The sequence below is a fragment of the Mirounga angustirostris genome, unplaced genomic scaffold (genome assembly GCF_029215605.1).
Source record: "Mirounga angustirostris isolate CCGP_5_RB_7025 unplaced genomic scaffold, mMirAng1.0.hap1 SCAF_9, whole genome shotgun sequence".
Classification (NCBI taxonomy): Eukaryota; Metazoa; Chordata; class Mammalia; order Carnivora; family Phocidae; genus Mirounga; species Mirounga angustirostris.
In genome coordinates, this window is record NW_026991717.1 from 99,845,814 (window position 1) to 99,864,557 (window position 18,744).

General features: G+C 38.7%; 2 long non-coding RNA genes across 4 annotated transcripts in view; one reads left to right on the forward strand and one right to left on the reverse strand.

Annotated features, from left to right (window-relative positions):
• LOC129046542 (uncharacterized) overlaps nt 1–7,501 on the forward strand; it is a 90,757-nt gene extending 83,256 nt beyond the window's left edge. For 2 of the 3 annotated variants that reach the window (XR_010405184.1, XR_010405185.1), the window contains one exon: nt 6,610–7,497. This is a non-coding gene — a long non-coding RNA (uncharacterized LOC129046542). Of the gene's footprint in view, nt 1–6,609 lie in introns of all 3 variants that reach the window. The other variant, XR_010405181.1, reaches the window with a different exon arrangement.
• LOC123861606 (uncharacterized) overlaps nt 1–18,744 on the reverse strand; it is a 149,374-nt gene that overhangs the window by 66,873 nt on the left and 63,757 nt on the right. The window lies entirely within an intron of this gene.

Sequence of the window (18,744 nt, forward strand, 5' to 3'; positions counted from 1 at the left end):
CTGGTCTCCCTATGTTACCTCTCTAACAGAGGGATAGTGATGACCTTCAGATCCCAGCTATCAATTTCAGTTTGAATCCTGTGTTCAGCAGTCCTCCAATGTCTATAAACTGTCCTTTCCTCATTGTATGGTTACTCAGTGAAATAGCCATAGATCTCTTTGGAAAAGTACTATTGGAATCATTACCATATATCCTTCTGACTATGAATTTCAGGTCTACACACTGACTCAGATCTGGAAACTGGAAGAAGGAGCATGACTTTATAAATTTTACATTTTTTAATGTAGCATTTTTAATCACTTTGAGAAAAAACTTACACAATAAGGTTCACCCATTTTCAGTGTACAATTCATTGAATTATAATAAATGTAGACAGCCATATAGCTACCACGGCAATGAAAATATGGAACATTTCTATCATCCCAAAATGTTCCCTTGTGCTCTTTGTAGTCAATTCTCCCCTCCTCATTCCCAGCTCCTAGCAACCACTTCTCTGCTGTTACTATAGCTTTGCCTTTTCTAGAATGCCAATAAATGGAATTATGTAGTATATTGTAGTCTTTTGTGTCTTTCCCTTAACATAAAGATTCCATGCTGTTGCATGTACCAGCACCTCATTCTTTTTTATTGCAGAGTAGTGTTCTGTATATGGATATACCACAATATGTTTACCAATTCACCAGTTGGTAGGCATTTGGGTTGTTTTCAATCTGGGATTATTATGAACATACTTTCTATGATCATTGCATACAGGTATTTTTATTTCTGTTTGGTAAATTCTTACCAGTGGGATTACTGAGTCTTTTGTTAGTATATGTTTAACTGTATAAGAAACTGCCAACTTTTTCCAAAGTGTTTGTGCCATTTTACTTTTCCTCCCAGCAGGTGTATGAGAGTTCCAGTTGTACCACATCCCTGACTTCATATGGTTAATATTTTCTAAATTTTTAATATTTTAACCATGTATCTTGGCTACGTGTTATGCTTCTAATCTGTTTTCCTAATGACTACTAATGTTGACCACATTTTTATTGTTAGTTTGCCATTTAAATATGTTCTTTGTTCAAATGTCCACACAAATTTCTTGCCCATTTTTTACACTGCATTTTTTTGTCTTATCAAATTGTAAGAGTACTTTATATATTTTAGATACAAGTCATTTATAAGATGTGTTTTGCAAATATTTTCTCCTAGTCTGGCTTTCTTTACACTTTCTCAACAGTATTTTTTTGAAGAGCAAGAGATTTTAATTTGATAAAGTCAGTAACAATGCTTTTCTTTTGTGATTCATGCTTTTTGTGTTCTATCTGAAAAATCTTTGCCTAATTCGAGGTTACAGATTTTCTTCTATGTTTTTGTCTAGAAGTTTGGTAGGTTTTGCTTTTATATTTAGCTCTTTGATCCATTTCAAGTTAATTTTTTTATATGTTATAAGGGTCAAGTTTCATTTTAATTTTCTTATGGTTATTCAATTGTTTCAGCACCATTTCTTTAAAAAGGATTGTGACTTTTTATGAGGTGGCTACCCTCAACTTTCTGATTCTCTACATTTTATTTGTTTTAATTGTGTTAATCGAGCAACATGCTTTTTCACTGTCCAATCGCCTCTAAGGGATGCTCCATAGTCCTCTATGGGTCAGTTTCCTTTGGCAGACACTTGTTATGATAACTGTACTCACATGCTTCTGTCAGGTAAGTACCACCAACTGGTCTTGATTTGTCTAAGGGCCCTATCCCCCCCACTGCTATCAGTGAGCCCCATTCTGGAACGACAACTTCTACTGTCACACCTCATCTATGATGGACAACCCCCACTGAGCTCAACGGCTCAATATACTACATAATTCCATGGTATCCATGGTATTCTGTCACCGGCAGAATCCATCTCACTTTGGTGTATGGTGGGCTTTTTTGGCCCTCTTGTGTAACATAGTTTGCTGGTGGATTTTCCAGCTTTCTGTAATATATCTATTCTAGAATAACCCTACTCCAAGCCCTTGACCATTTCTTTTTTCTACTCCACTTAGTGAGGCCATCATTTTCTACAAGCTTCAAGAACTAAACTAATAACATGTTAGCACCATTTTCTGGACTCTTCTCCAGAGCGGTGAGTCCTGTATCACGGAGAGTGCTCCCATATTGATAAGCTCTCCTATGTTCAACTTTTTGTCCCACTCCCCTCCTTCCCCCCACTTTGATCCTACATCCTCAGGATCCACTCCTAGGCAACTCTCCTGGCTCCTGGACTGATCAATGCATGTTGATTAGTTCCTACAGATGTTCCCTTCCTTAGCAAGCCCAGCACTTTCCTGGCTAAATTGGACTGTGACCTAATCATAGTTACCATCTAGTGGACAACAGTGGAGGTAGGTATAGATCCTGAGAAGGATACAAGTCTTTTCAGACAGAGACCTCTGCCTCAGCTTTAAGCAATGGGATGGTTCTAAGTTAACAGAACAGAGTGGGCCAGTTTTGCAGGCCCAGAGGGCTCAAGGGGACCTCCATTTTCAAGATTCTCAAGTGTATCAACCTAGAATCCCACTCGTTCCCAGCCAGAGCACTGACCTTGGATAATAGACTTGCCAAGGCTGAAAATTCAACCTTTTTGTAGAGTTCTGTTGTCCTGAAAATTAAGTCTTGAGCTTTACCCTCAGATTTTTCTATACTCTGGCTGCCAGAGATGAACCTCTTTACATTCTACTGAAGAGGGCCTCTGACTTTTGCACTTAAATGGATGACTAATGCCCCTAGGCCATTTATTGTTTATCTCTATCTCATTGATAGCCCTCAGTGAGAGACATATAGTTCCAATGCTGTTATAATTACTATATTCTCCAAATCTTTTAAACAAGTAAGACATCACACTACCATTGCTTTCCTTTTCATCAGTGTTTCATGGCTGTTTACCACCAGTGAAAGTTTTAATAATTATATTGCAACAGCATGTCAGGGGCTGTGCATAGTCCACCTACTACCAATGAATGGGTCTTCACTGCTAGCCAGCCAGTGGTGATTTCATTCCCAATCCCATTTTAGAGTTTGCTTCCTAAAGCCATTCCTGATACTAAAGGTCATATATCACGTTCCCTAGAAAATGGATCGTGAGATAGAGATTTTTTGTGCAGGAAGCCTACTGCAGAATACTCTCAGTGACAAGCCATCGAGGAGAGTGAGGATTGGACACAGAAAGAATTGGAACCTCGAGGGCCTCAGCAAATACTGCCGGAGTGCTCTGAGCTGGCATGGCCCTTTAGAGATGTCCCAGACTGAGGCTAGGGGTCTGGACACTGTGCCCCCCTCACTGACCAGTTGTTGAATGCAGGCTGCCCCTACCTAGGGTATAACTTTCGGTGAAACAGCACTGCATTAATTTGCTGGAACTGTCACAACAAAATACCAGATGAGATGGCTTGAACACAAATTTATTTTCTCATATTCTGGAAACTAGAAGTTGAAGATCAAGGTGCTGGCAAGTTTGGTTTCTCCTGAGGTCTCTCTCCTTGGCTTCCAGATTTTTGCCCTCTTACTGCCTCTTCATAGCACCCTCGGGATCCAGGCCCAGGTAACTCTTCTGTCCCTCTGTGCATGCACACCTGTGATGTCTTTAAATCCTAATCTCTTTTGATAAAGACACCAGTCAGATTGGGTTAGAGTCCACCCTAATGGCCTCATTTTATCTTCACTACCTCTTATAACAGCCCTATCTCCAAATACAATCACATTCTGAGGTTATGGGGGTTAAGGTTTCAACATCTAAATTTCGGGGCGACACAATTCAGTCCATAACAAGTTCCTTTTAGCCAAAGACAACTTCTGGAGACAGATTCAGCTCTGTTGAGCCATCATTGGTCAACACTGCTGGCACCTGGAGGAATTAGTGTCTTCATCTTAAAGGGAAGATCTGGGGCGAGTACCACAGCATCCACTACAGTGATGTTATTAATATCTCTAATAAGAATATAAACACAGTTAGCTAACACTCTTTGGGCATTATATTGTGCCAGGCCCAGGACTATTTCTTCATGTCTTATCCTATTTAATTCTAACTTAGAAAAATGCTCTCTCTTCCCTGAAATCTCTGTAGTACAAACAACAACCTCAAAATCCCTAAAACACAGCACTCTCTATATAGCAATTCTCCCTTTTTAATATCCTACTGCATATCACTTGCTTCTTCCTGAATTATAGTTTTTCAAGAAATAGCTGTTGAATCTAACTCACCATTTTACTAGAGAGGGGATACCTTTATGTTAGGTTTTGCATTCTTCTATAATATACAGACATTACTGGTGACTCCATTTCAGTAATTTTGGTGGCCAGAGAGTTATTTACTTGAGTGAGTTCTCATGAAATAGAGTTGAAAAACAATGACAGATAATGCTGGGGGAAAGGTACTTTGCATAGTTCTGGGGGCATCAAGTCATACTAGGAGGAACATTGTTCAGTTAATTAACATGGCAGGGTTATATCAGGCCCATCTGGACTCTAACATATGTTATAGAGGTCCTAAGAACTCCCTGTGGCAACCTTTGGTCCAGCTCTATATTCTCTAGTGGTTATCTATTCATTCTTCAGATTTTGACTGAATACATACTATGTGCCAGACACTGGGGTTGGCTTCTGAGATACAAAGTAGTAGACAAAATATGCACAGTCTCTGTCCTCATGCAGTTTGCAGTCATTTTACCACCACGTAGGATCCATAGAGGGGTCTTATTGGTCTTAAGGTTTCAACTAAAGTCAAAATAGAGATGATGGAGACAAACCTAAAATATTACTTAATTAGAAATTCAGCTGATTCTCATGTTTTTATCTGCTTTAATATACCAAGTTCTAAGAACCCTGGAAGGTCTTACTGGTCAATCTCTTCCACTATCCATTTCAGAACATGACTAGGTAGCTATACCATATAAATGACCTTTTTTTCCTGAGGGTGGAAAGACTTGGGGACGGTGGCTAAGCTGATGAGCTACTTCCAGATGGTTTTAACTCAATCAACACACTAGTGGAAGTGATCATGTCTGGCAATCTAGATATTGCAAGCAAGCCAAAACAGAAGTTGGTAGAACACAAGTATTCTGAGATATTTTCAGAAACCATAGACCACAATCAGTAACAATGAGAGCAATAATAGCAACAATAAAAAAAAGTCATAATCATTAATTTAGCTGTATGCTAAAAACACTTAAAATATTTCATTATTTTATCTAATCCTCACAATAAATGTATGTGTGAAGTAGGTGTCATTTTCTCATTTTTATAAATAAGGAAAGGTAAGGCATAGAAATATTAAATTATCTTCCCAATTCATGAAGTAGAAGTGGCATATTATGCATTTAAACACAAATTCATCTAAAAGCTGGGTTCTTTCCCATGGTATTGTAATCAGTCCCCAAATTATGGTGTTCTTCCCTATGAAATAATCCTTCAATATTACTACCAATTCTTGGTTATCTCCAAGGGTGAATTTGGAAAGTTAGGGTAGGTTATATGGAATGTTTAACATTTCTTTATAGCATTTCCAGATCAGAATTGATTTCAGACAGCAAAGCCATTTTTCTAGCCAATGTTACTTTGTGACTAATTCTTAGCATGTGAAGATAATGTGGTAGCTGTCATGCGAACCAACGGTAAAATTTCATTATAAAATGCACTTTATCATGCACAAATAGTGCAGTGTCACCTGGAGTATTAAGATAACTAACTGCTATAATAAATTATTCCCAAATCTCAGTGGTTTAATATAGTACAAGTTTATTTCTTACTCATGCAAATTTTTATGAGGATATTCCTTGATGGGCATCTCTCCTGAGCAGCTATCCCCCAGGTGATGATTCAAGCGTCCAGCCTACTTTAACCTTGTAAAGGCACCATGAAAGGCAAAGAAAATGTGGGCAAGGAATGCTTAACCACCTTAGTCTGGTGGCCAGAACTTGTTATATAAGTAGATTAAATTCAAAGGAGCTAGGAAATGAAGTTCCCTAAGTTGCTAAGCTGCAACTTAGCCCAAACTCTACATTGTTCTACCTTGTAGAAGGAGATCCAGTGCCTTTGGGTGGTCAGGTAGGTCTTTCTGCCACAGCTGGTGTCAGCTAGTTTGGGCTTGTGAAAAGCTGATAAAAAGCAAGATTTCTCAAATAGTTTCTTTACCGGACACTATTGCTATACCTAGTTATGATACAAATCAAGATGTCCCGTGCATTGATTGGATGAATTAATCAACCTATAGTGGGTTGAATGGTGCCCCCTCCCCCAATAAAAAGGTATGTCTACCTGGGACCTGTGAATGTGGCCTTATTTGAAAAAGGGTCTTGGGGCGCCTGGGTGGCTCAATTGGTTAAGCGACTGCCTTCGGCTCAGGTCATGATCCTGGAGTCCCGGGATCGAGTCCCGCATCGGACTCCCTGCTCAGCGGGGGGGTCTGCTTCCTCCTCTGCCCTCTTCCCTCTCATGCTCTCTGTCTCTCATTCTCTCTCTCTCAAATAAATAAAATCTTTAAAGAAAAGAAAAAGGGTCTTTACAGATATAATTGAGTTAAGAATCTTGAGATAAGATCATCCTGGATTAACTGGGTAGACCCTAACTCCAATGACACCTGTCATTATAAGACACAGATGAAGAAGAGAGAAGAAAAGAAGGCCATGTGAAAATGGAGGCAGAAACCGGAGTGATGCCACCATAAGCCAAGGAATACCTGGAGCCACTACAAGCTAGAAGAGGCAAAAAAGAATCCTCTCCTAAAGCCTTCAGAAAAAAAACATGGCCTTGCTGACATCTTGATTTTGGACTTCTGGCCTCCAGAGAATAAATTTCTGTTCTCTTAAGTTACCAAGTTTGTGGTCATTTGTTATGGCAACTCTAGGAAATTAAAACACAGCCTAAAGACATGTGTAATGAACTGAACTGTGTCCCCCCAACCAAATTCGTATGTTGAAGCCCTAGCTGAACAGGACTAGTATCCTTTTTAGAAAAGGAACAGACACCAGGGATACATGTGCTCAGAGAAAATGCCATATGAGGAAACAGCAAGAAGATAGCCATCTGCAAGCCAAGGAAACAGGTCTCAGGAGAAACCAAACCTCCTAATACGTTGGTCTAGACTTTCAGCCTCCAGAAGTGTAGGAAATAAATTTCTGTTGTTTAAGCTACCCCCACTGTGGTATTTTATTATAGTAGCCCTAGTAGGTTAACAGAAGGTATGACAAAGAGACCTTCAACAGGTAAGATGTCTAATGAAACAGCCAGAAGGCCCAGGGCATTAGCATTTGATTGAGTACTTCTAATTTAATAAGCAAACAAATACAGCCATAAGCCGAAAGCCTGCGTGGTGTAGGTTTCTTACGCATGCGTGGTGGAGGTTTCTTACGTATGACAAATGCTTAGCATGATGCCTAGTGCAAGTTAAACACTATTGCCTCAACTGTAACACAAACTGTAAATTTTTTCATTTCTGATACAGAATATATACAACCAGTAAACATTTTTCGTTAATATCTATCTTTAAATGGTGGCTTTTCTTACAATTGATGGCATCTTAGAATCAAGAAAATAAAGCATATACAAGCAGGATATTAAGCACTTGACATGCTGTATCTCATTTAATACCCCCCACAACCCCAAGGTTTGAGTACTGTCAGTGGAGTGTGGCAATGGCTTGCACCAGCTTAGGGGTAACTGATTGTGCTGACCTCTCCCAGCTCCAGCTGGCGACCTGAAACCAACCACAGTGGGAATATTTATACCTTGAAAATTGGCTATTATCAACATACCACTGGACTGGGCACTATTATTATTCCATATCAATGAGGAAAGAGTGAAGCCCAGTAACTTGTTGTGGCTAGTACGAAGTAGCAGATCTCAGATTTCCGCTGGGGTTTATCCAGTTCTCACAGCACAGGTTCTCAATGCCTGTCCTAGGCTGTCACCCACTTGAATGGTATTTAACAGAAAGCCATATCTGCAGTGGTAATTCTAGAACTTCTTAAGTCCCATAATAGCAGTTGGGTCTCCTTTGTCCAATTACTTCAGTTTTGTAGATTATATTGATCTCCTACCATCTGGCACACATGACAAAAAGTAGAGCCATTACTACGTAAAATGGAAATGAATTTGCCAAATTATATGGGCAGCTGATTGTCACATCATTAAAACCAATACATAAGATGTTGAGATACTTCATAATAGTACCATAGGTTCATCACTATTAAAACTTGATAACTTAACCCAAGAACCTTATTTAAGGTTATACAATACATACAATACATAATTATCTGTATTGCTCCCTTTAAATGAGATATTTCTCATCATGTTCCTACACAATTTAGATTATGGTTGTTATTCAGGAATGTGTAAACTAAGAATGAGGGAGGGAGTTATCTACCCCTTTTTCTGGTGGTGGGGACAGGATGTAATCTAACTTTATTTCTACTTCCAAAGATCAGCAAGTTTACAACTATAAGCAAGGCAGGAATGTAGCCCCACTTAAGATGCCTACAACTACTGATTTTGACTAAGAGCTAAGAAAAAAAGCTGCTTTGAGGGGATTTTTTTTAAAAAAACAGTAAGACCAGAAAATAGACTGTATGTATTTTTCCTGCAGCTCACAAATATTCATAGTTTTGTGAGCATTTGACAAAGAAAAGAAAAGGAGAAAAAAAAAAAAAAAAGACTTCTTTTCCCTATTCCCTAAAGCCGGTGGGATAAACAGTTCCCAGCCACTCATTCACTTTCATGAATGTAAGAAAAAGCAGTTGGCTCTTTAAAAACAAAAGAGAAAGAAAGAAAAGGCAAAATCTGAGCTCCCATGAGTGTCCCCTCATGAAATCTCCACAGATTCTAGATTGTTTTCAAGTCTCTGGTGGTGAAGCAGGCAAAGCACTATATTCCTTTTCCTCTTTTTTTTTTTTTTTTTTAAATAATTTAGAGAGATTTGTAAGTGGGATAAATGGAAAAAATACTGCTTGCGACCATCCAGTGAACTAAAAGTAATGCTAGAAACAGGACAGAGAGCTTAGGGTCATCAGCACTCTGGTTAATTACCCATCTTTTCCCCACTCTACATTCTTAAAGGTTTCTTGAAATGAAAACAAAGGAATCCAACCAAAACCAACATTTTGATGAGTAAAGTGTAAATGAATGAGAAACAGATGGGCTTGGTTTTCCCAGGGGTCTATAAATGAAGGGTAAGGTGCTTGGGGGCAAAATGCATGTGGGGTTTCTCTGGCAAGTCTTTTGCACTGTTAACAAGCCCAAAATGCAGCCAAAGTTCTCGAACCGGCATATCCCCACATTGGCAGGACTCAATATGAAAGGATCTTGGTGCCAAAGGAGCAGCCTTTGGAGACCCCCAGGACATTGTTCAGCACCTCACAAATCATATTTTATAGGTGCCAAAGGCAGCTGCAAATCTCACATGTGCGGCCAGAAGTTTTCATTCAAGAACCCAGCCATTTTGGCTTTGATCAGAAACCACAGATTGGTGTAAACATTTCTCTTGCCACGTTTTATGGTATTTACGTTTAGCATGGATCCTCTTGGTTCTGATGATAACAAAGTGTTCTGCAGGCATCTGCTGTGGAGTCATCCCCACCTCAGCCTTCAGGTGGAGAAACAGCTTAAGGGCAGGGAGAATGACGTAGCAAAGGTCAGTCCTAAATCAGAGGGGGTGAGCTCTTTGTGCATCCAGGCCAAGCCTCTCTCTCTCTCTCCCTGAGATTAGAGCGTCTCCCCGCTGTCTTCAAATCATGTATATATCAAGTTACAACTCAGAAAGAATGCATTTTTAGTTTTTCATGGGGGGGGAGTGTAGGCCCCAAACCACAGATTATTTGAAAACCATCCAAGCTGACTTTGAGATTTTTTAAAATAATTTATTTGGCAATACTAAGAGCCAGATTGGCCATTTGGCCAAGGTAACCTGCCTTTCAGTGCAAAGACTACAATTAATGGGCCACATGTCTCTCTGCTCTCAAGCAACAGAAGCGGCCCACGGCTGGAGAGCGCTGTGCGGTCTTCCAGCGTAAGCACCACTGATATCATCACCATCGGAAGGTCATAAAACTGACTGATTATAAACACAGCTCTCATTTGTTTACAGCTTACATTTTTGGGTTCGGAGTAATTAGCACATTAGCCATCTCTCAGGGTGAGGGCTCACAGGTGCTGGGAGAGATGCTTCCAAGCCAGGAGGGGGATCACAAAGCCTTTCACAAAGCAATCACTGGCCTTTACAAGAACCAGACTGGGGAATGCTGATTCTGCTGCGTGAGGGGTAGTTGATAACAACCACGTGGGGCCACGTGTGTAGCAGGACATTTGACGCCCGCGGTAATTTCTTCCAACACAAGGTAAGGTCGGAAAAATCCAAGACATGTCAGCAATGTGCAGGAGATGTCCTCTGTGAGGAGCCTGCAGCTACGGAAGCATTTTAAGATTCCTTTTCTTTCTCGCGGGCCAACAAAGGCAGATAAAGATCACCCATGCTAGTGGTGACTGGTACTTCTTTTCTGTTACTTATAGTTAAAATAAACTCTTTGAGTCTTATAAAGATGTTCCTTCTCAGACACTTGCTTAGAGAAAGCAGCTGGCTCGGCTGTCTTCCCTGGACATGATTCTTGTCCCCAATCCTGCCCTTTCGAGTCTTTCTCTGAGCCTTCCACCATCAAGGCAGGTTTTATTTGAACAGCTCGAGCTATCAGACCAGTGCAGATTGTCTAATTAGTCACTCCAGCTGCTGGGGTAAGTGAGTTGTCCATGTCACCTTCCGCGGGAACTCCAGAGAGCCTAAGCAGCATCCTAACCGATTAAAGGTGTACCCTTCTTAAAGGACATAGGCATATGCTCACAATTTGGGTTGTTAGATTGATCAGAGGACTAGCCTTTTTTAAAACAAAACAAACTGTTTTACCCAGTGTGAAATCTTTCACCCAGCATGAGATTCTCTCTGTATTTTCTGTGATGAACTGTTAACGGGTCAAGGGCTCTGGAGCTGGTTATGGAATATTAAAGATTGCTCATCATGGACCACACTCATGGTCAGCAATTTGAAATCCATTCTCCATTCATAATATCATTTGAATAATTAACAATCATATTGCTTTCTACAGTTTTCGAAGTTCCCGCACTTACATGATCTCCTTTGATCTTCACAGCAGTGACATGAGGATAGGCAACATCATGATACCTGCATTTCATAGATTAGGAACCAGGCTCAGGAAGATTAACTGACCTATCCCAGATCACAAAAGCTACTAAGTGGTAAATCTTCTCATTTGAAATTCATTTTCCTTGCCTCATATCACACTATTTGTGGGAGTTTTAGTGTGAGGATATTCCTTTGAAGCCGTTCGTTTTGTCTGTTTCCCAAACGTTAGCCACTAGAATAAACGGGTTGGCAGCTAGTTTCTTTGTGGTGCGTGGAAGTAGCTGCAAATAATAATCACGTGATTCTTAGCTATCTCAGCTATCTGCAAATATCCAGTGAAAACACTGCAGACACATTCTGGAAGAGCTCATAGAGGAACATGTACTTGCTTCACTGAATTGTTAAGGCTCAAAGTATTTTGCACTGCAATGTTGCCATTACATATTGCTTTCCCCCTGATTTTTAAAAGATGTATTCAATACTTTCTTGACACTGCATTGACTTTAGTTGCCATAGCAATTGCTTGGAAGTTTGTACTAAAATTTTGATACTCTCGAAACTTCAAGGGCAAATAAATGACAGATGAATTAATCAGTAGTCCCAGATATGTTTGTTCTCTTCTCATAAGAAAACACTAAGAATTAAAGAACAGGATTTGGGACAGCTTCTCCTTTTGGGATTATTTCCGTACCAAGCAAATGAAGTAAAGATAGGTTTTGATTAATTCAATCATCCATCTTATTCTTATTGAGCTTCTATCACATGCTGGCCACTGTCCTAAGTTCTGGGGATGTTAGACTGAACAAGAGAGATAGACAAGATCCTATTGTCCCAGAGATTCCAGCCTAATAGGGAACCTTTGCTGATCTGCCAAGTCTGAGTTAGATGCCCCTTTGCTTCCATAACACCATAAGCACTTCCTCACATTATCACACTGAATAATAACTGACCATTAACTTGATATCAGCTACCTCTCTATCTTGCTCTTGCTTATGTCCCTGGTCCCTAACACCCTGACTGAGACATCTATTAGCGTCAATAAACATTTGAATGAATAAATGGAATCTTATTTCATGCTGGGTTAAAAACCCAAGTCAAATGAGAAAAAAAGTACTCTAGCTATATTGCCTAGTAGGATGCCGTTAGAAGCGCCCCCTTGCCAAAACTGATTTCAGTATTTGTCAGGACACACACAACAGACTTTGTAGCTGGGGGAAAGTAGGTACCATTAAAACTCATTGACTCTGTCTTTTCTTTTAATATCTCCCCACTGCCATTTATCCTTCTCTTCTCCTTAGGATCTCTCTAGTTCTTTAGCCATTATTGTCTTTAGCTACCTTTCACCTACTGCCTAATATCCAAGATAGTAACTTTACCTTCTGGCCTTCACATGTCCAATTATTCCCAACCTTCATTTACCTTTTTAACTTCTTTTCACATTTAATTTTAACTTTAGGAGAATTCATTCGCAACAACAACTGCTAGAGAAGTTCTATTCTTCTTTTCTCTAAAAATGTTTGCCGGAGAGATACTAGATAATCCCATTATATATCAGGCAGAACTCAAATGAACCTGTCTTTGCTGTTAAATTATTTGATAAAAACACAGTGTTAGCAAATCCTATGAATTCAGAACATGAAGTGTGGCTCGGGTTTGGTACAGACAGGTGCAAGGAGAACCCCTGCTCCAGGTCTGAGCTTTGCTCTGCAGACCAGATCAGTTTTGTCATTATGTCTAGAGGTGATAAGACCAAGGGAGGTCAGCTCATTCTAATCAAACCCACAGGGGTCAAATGCCAATTACTTCCTTTATAATGAGAATTACAAATTCTCAACAGACTGAATTCTCAATTTTTCTAATTAGTCCATTTCATTTGGTTTTGTCTGTAGGCAGTTACATATGAGAAGTTAAATCATCTGCTTACTTGTTCAGCACAGAATTACAGCAAGAGAAATTGGGTGGATGCAAGAAGTATCCCTTTCTCTTGAAAATTCTGGAGTATGATGTTGGGTAGAATTGGTGAAAGAAAAAAGTCTGTTAACTCTCTGGCTCATGTTCCCTTCCTTTCCTTTAAAACTGAGTTTCTCAAAGAATAGCTACACAACTTTTGCCTACTTGCTTTCTTTTCATTCACCCTTTGCCAGCTAACATGAGTTTCTGTCTATGGTACTCTATTAAAACCACTTTTTAAAAAAGTCCTAATAACCTATTTATAGCAAAATCCAACAGGCCTTTACTAGTTCCATAATTTCCTTAAGACTTTTTCATGCAATTCACTTGTTCATTCATTATTAATTCAAAATGTAATGGGCACCTTTGCCAAAGTTGTTTCTAATCCTTTTTTCTGTCTTGTCCACTAGAGCAAGTTTCAGGTCTGTTTTATTCACTATTGTATCTTCGGCTCCCACCACAGCACCAGACACATAACACACTCAATAAAATTGAGTGAATGAATGAGAAAATGAAAAAATTAACATATAAGGTTTTCACTTCGGGCAATGATAGCACAAGATGCTCCACAGAATCATTCCCCCATGAAAATGGTGAAAATTATAATTAGGGAAAAAAACACTTAAAATCTATGGAAATGGTCCCTAGTCCTAAGGGCATAGAGAAAATAAAGAAGCATTTATTCAGGGGCGCCTGGGTGGCTCAGTCGGTTAAGCGGCTGCCTTTGGCTCAGGTCATGATCCCAGGGTCCTGGGATCGAGCCCCACATCAGGCTCCCTGCTCAGCGGGGAGCCTGCTTCTCCCTCTCCCTCTGCCTGCCTCTCTGCCTACTTGTGCTCTCTCTCTCTCTGTCAAATAAATAAATAAAATCTTAAAAAAAAAAGAAGCATTTATTCAAAAATATCTACTAAACCCCAATAAGAACTGCAAGAGTCTGTGGGACTTGAATGAAGAACTACATCTTCTCTCCAGCCCCAGCACTGAGACAGAAACTACTTCAGACTGGTAGGGCCAAGAATACAGGGAAACCTTTCCCCTGAGTTCCCAGTTAGAGGACTATCTTCCCAAGAGGGGCAGAATGTTAGCAGTTTTCATCCTACCTCAGCTTCCTGTTGCTGAGGCTAAGTTCAAGGAGAATGCATCCAATAGAGGGGGCTCTCATCTTCTGCCCAGCCTCCATGAATGGAATAAAGGCTTTACCTTGAGCATGGTGCCCCTGAGAATACTGGGACCCTAAATGCCTTTGCTGCAGTTTGTGGGGGCAAGGATTCCATGACAAGAGAGGCAAACCAAGAACATCTAGGGCTGCTACCCCATCCACAAAGCACTCAGCTGCAAAGTGGGGATGCCACTTAGAAGTGTGCCATTGTCCTCACCTCCAGTACAGAGCCATGGCTCAGAGATTTTGCCTGGGAGAAGTAGTCTACAGAACAGACAGTTCCAGATCTCTCCCCAAGGAACTGACTTCATTCACAATAGAATGTAGAGAAGTTCAACCCTAAGGGTATTCCCAAAAACAAAAGCTGTGGCAAAAGGAAATGGGAGAGAATTGATAGATTCATTAGAGATATATGCTAAGCTACAGGCTGACTAATTTGCTAAAAAGAATTGGGAAAAGAGACAGATGGGAAGAACAACTGGAGTCAGAACAAATTTCAAATACTTACCTCTACAACTATATCTTCAAAGGAGCCAGAATTTGATTGAATTACTTTAATAAAGTAATTTATGTACCAGTATCATTGGAAGCAATATAGCAATCAGCTGGCAACTAGTGGCACTTAATACTAAATGTAGTCAGAAAAAGAGACCATCCAAGACCATCCCTGCAAAACCACTTCCATCGCAGGGTGACTGTGGGCACACCTAAGGCTGTGCTCCCTAAGTAGCAACATCAGAGATTTCAAACTGTAAGGAGGACATAGATTTCACCAAAGTAATCCAGACAGTCACTAAACAAATAAACAAGCCCTAGGGTGGGGATCCAATACTCAGAGTTGCTACAATATATTATCTAAAATGTCCAGTTTCCATAAAAAAAAAAAACACCTATGAGACACACAAAGAAACAAGAAAGTATGCTCTTTATACTAGAAAAAAGCTGGAAACAAACTACATGTGAGAGTGACCAGATGTTGGATTTAATAAACAATGACTTCAAAGTAAACATTCTTAATATGTTCATAGAACTGAAGAAAATCATGATTAAAGAAGTAAAGGAAGGCATGATGACAGTGTTAACATCAAATAGAGAATATCAATAGAGATAGAACTTATAGGGGGAAAATGAAAATTTTGCATTTGAAAAGTACAATAACTGAAATTTAAAAATGCACTAGAGGAGCTCCATAGTAGATCTGAACTGGTAGAAAAAAAATCAGCTAACTTGAGATAATTGACAAAGATTATGCAATCTGAGGAACAGAGAGAAAAAAGAATGAAGACAAATGAAAAGAGCCTCAGAGATATGAGAGACAGCATTAAGAATAACAATATATACATATTGCAGTACCAGAAGGAGAGGAGTACCATAAGGAGAGGAGAAATAGAAAGGGCAGAAAAAATATTCAAAGAAATAATGGCTACAAAGTTCCCAAATTTACTGAAAAACATTCATTTACACATCTAGGAAGCTCAGTGAACTTCAAGTAGGATAAATACAAACAGATTTACAAACAGACACATTGTAGTAATGCTGAAAAACAAAAACAAATAACACCAAAATTTGTATGGAACCATAAAAGCCCCCAAACAGTCAAAGGAATCTTGAGAAAGAAGAACAAAGCTGGAGTTATCACAATCCCAGATTTCAAGATAAACTAGAAAGCTGTAGCAATCAAAACAGTATGGTACTAGCATAAAAACAGACAAATAGGTCAATGGAACAGAAGAGAGAATCCAGAAATAAACCCATGCTTATATGGTTAAATAAGCTATGACAGAAGAGTCAAGAATATACAATGGGGAAAAGACAGTCTCTTTAGTAAATGGTGCTGAGAAAACTAGACAGCTACATGCAAAAGAATGAAACTGGACCACTTTCTCACACCATAAACCAGAATAAACTCAAAACGGATTAAAGACCTAAATGTGAGACCTGCAACCATAAAACTCCTAGAAAAAAAGACATAGGCAGCCATCTCTTGGACATTAACCTTAGCAACATTTATCTAGATATGTCTCTTCAGGCAAGGGAAACAAAAGCAAAAATAAACTATTGGGGTTATACCAAAATAAAAACTTCTGCATAGCAAAGGAAACCATCAACAAAACAAAAAGGCAACCTACCAAATGGGAGAAGATATTTGCAAATGATATATACAATAAGGGGTTAATATTCAAAATATATAAAGAATTTCTACAACTCAACACCGACAAAAAAATAAACAGTCCAAATAAAAATGGGTAGAGGACCTGAACATTTTTCCAAAGAAGTCATACAGAAGGTCAACAGACACAGGAAAAGATGGTCAACATCACTAATCATCAGGAAAATGAAAATCAAAACCACAATGAGTTATCACCTTATACCTGTCTGAATGGCTAGAATCAAAAAGACAAGAAAAAACAAGTTTTAGTGAGGATGTGAAAAAAGGAACCCTCGGACACTGTTGCTGAGAATGTAAACTGATGCAGCCACTGTGGAAAACAATATGGAGGTTTCTTAAAAAATTAAAAATAGAAATATCACATGATCCAGTAATTCCACTACTGGATATTTATGCAAAGAAACGAAAACACTAATTCGAAACGATATAGGCACCTCTATGTTTATTACAGTATTATTTACAATAGCCAAGATATGGAAGCAATCCAAGTGTCCATCAATAGATGAACGGCTAGAAAAAATGCGGCATACACACACACACACACACACACAGGAATATTACTCAGCCATAAAAAAGAATGAGATTTTACCATTTACAATAACATGCATGGACCTAGAGTGTATTAAGTGAAATAAGTTAGACACAAATACCACATGATTTTATGTATATGTGGAATCTAAAAAATAAATAAAACAAACAAACAACAATAACAGAAAAAAAAAGACTCTTAAATACAGCGAACAAACTGGTAGTTGCCAAATGGGAGGTGGGTGAAGGGATAGGTAAAATAGATGAAGGGGGTTAGGAGGTATAAACTTCCAGTTATAAATACATAAGTTACAGATGGGCGCCTGGGTGGCTCAGTTGGTTAAGCGACTGCCTTCGGCTCAGGTCATGATCCTGGAGTTCCGGGATCGAGTCCCGCATCAGGCTCCCTGCTCAGCGGGGAGTCTGCTTCTCCCTCTGATCCTCCCCCTCTCATGCTCTCTGTCTCCCATTCTCTCTCTCAGATAAATAAATAAAATCTTTAAAAAAAAATAAAAAAATAAAAATAAATAAATAAATAAATACATAAGTTACAGAGATGAAAAGTACAGCATAGGGAATATAGTCAAGAATAAAGTTAATAATGTATGATGAGTACACTTACCATGGTGAGCACGGAGTAATGTATAGGATTGCACATATCCTATAGATATAGGATCTATATATCTATATCCTATATAGGATCCTATAGGATCCTATATCTATCTATATCCTATATCCTATATATAAACAAAACACCCCACAAAAACACACAAAAAAAACAAAAAGCACCAGTAAAGGCAATTAATGTAATTACAAAAGATAGTGCAAATGCATTTTTTTCTTTCTCTTAATTGTTTGACCAAAGCATATAGAAATGTAGCATATTTGTCAATAACAGCACAAAGGAGGTGGATGAGAGCAAAACCCTACTGACCCAAGGAAATTACTCCAGATGTGAGCTAAATCCATAGAAACAAATGAAGAGAAGCAAAAATGATAAATAAGAAGGTTAATATAACAAAAGCTATAATTATATACTTGCTCTCCTTTCTCCTCTCAGCTTTCTTAAAAGTCACAAAATTGGGGCACCTGGCTGGCTCAGTTGGTATAGGATGCAAATCTTGATCTCAGGGTTGTGAGTTCAAGTCCCACATTGGGTATAGAGATTACTTACAAAAATAAAATCTTTAAAAAGTCATAAAATAATGTAAAGTAAGCATTATAACAATGTTTTATTGGGTTTGTAATATTTACAGAAGTAATATGTATAACAATAATAGGTAACAAAAATAACACACATAACAAAAAGGAGAAAACAGAATATAGCTCTACAGAAATAATGTTTCTATATCTCACTGCAATATGACGTGTGTGTGTGTGTGTATGTGTGTGTGTATGTATGATAAGCACTAGAGCAACTCTAAGGAAATGACCCAAAAAACAGTGAAAAATCATGAAAGAATTAAAATGCTGTATTTGAAAATATTCACTTCATGCCAAACAAAGCAGTATAGGAGAAACAACAGAAAAAAAAATATGAGACATATAGGGAACAAAGAGTAGAATGGCAGACATAAATCCAGCTATATCAATAATAACATTAAATGTGAATCATGTAACAACCCAAGCAAAAGTCTGGATTAAAAAATACTGGATTAAAAAATAAAAACCAGGATCCAACTATATGCTTTTATAGGAGACACACATTATAATCAAAGATACAAATATATTGAATGTAAAAAGATGGAAAATGATATATCATGCAAAGACCAACTGCAAGAAATCAGGAGTGG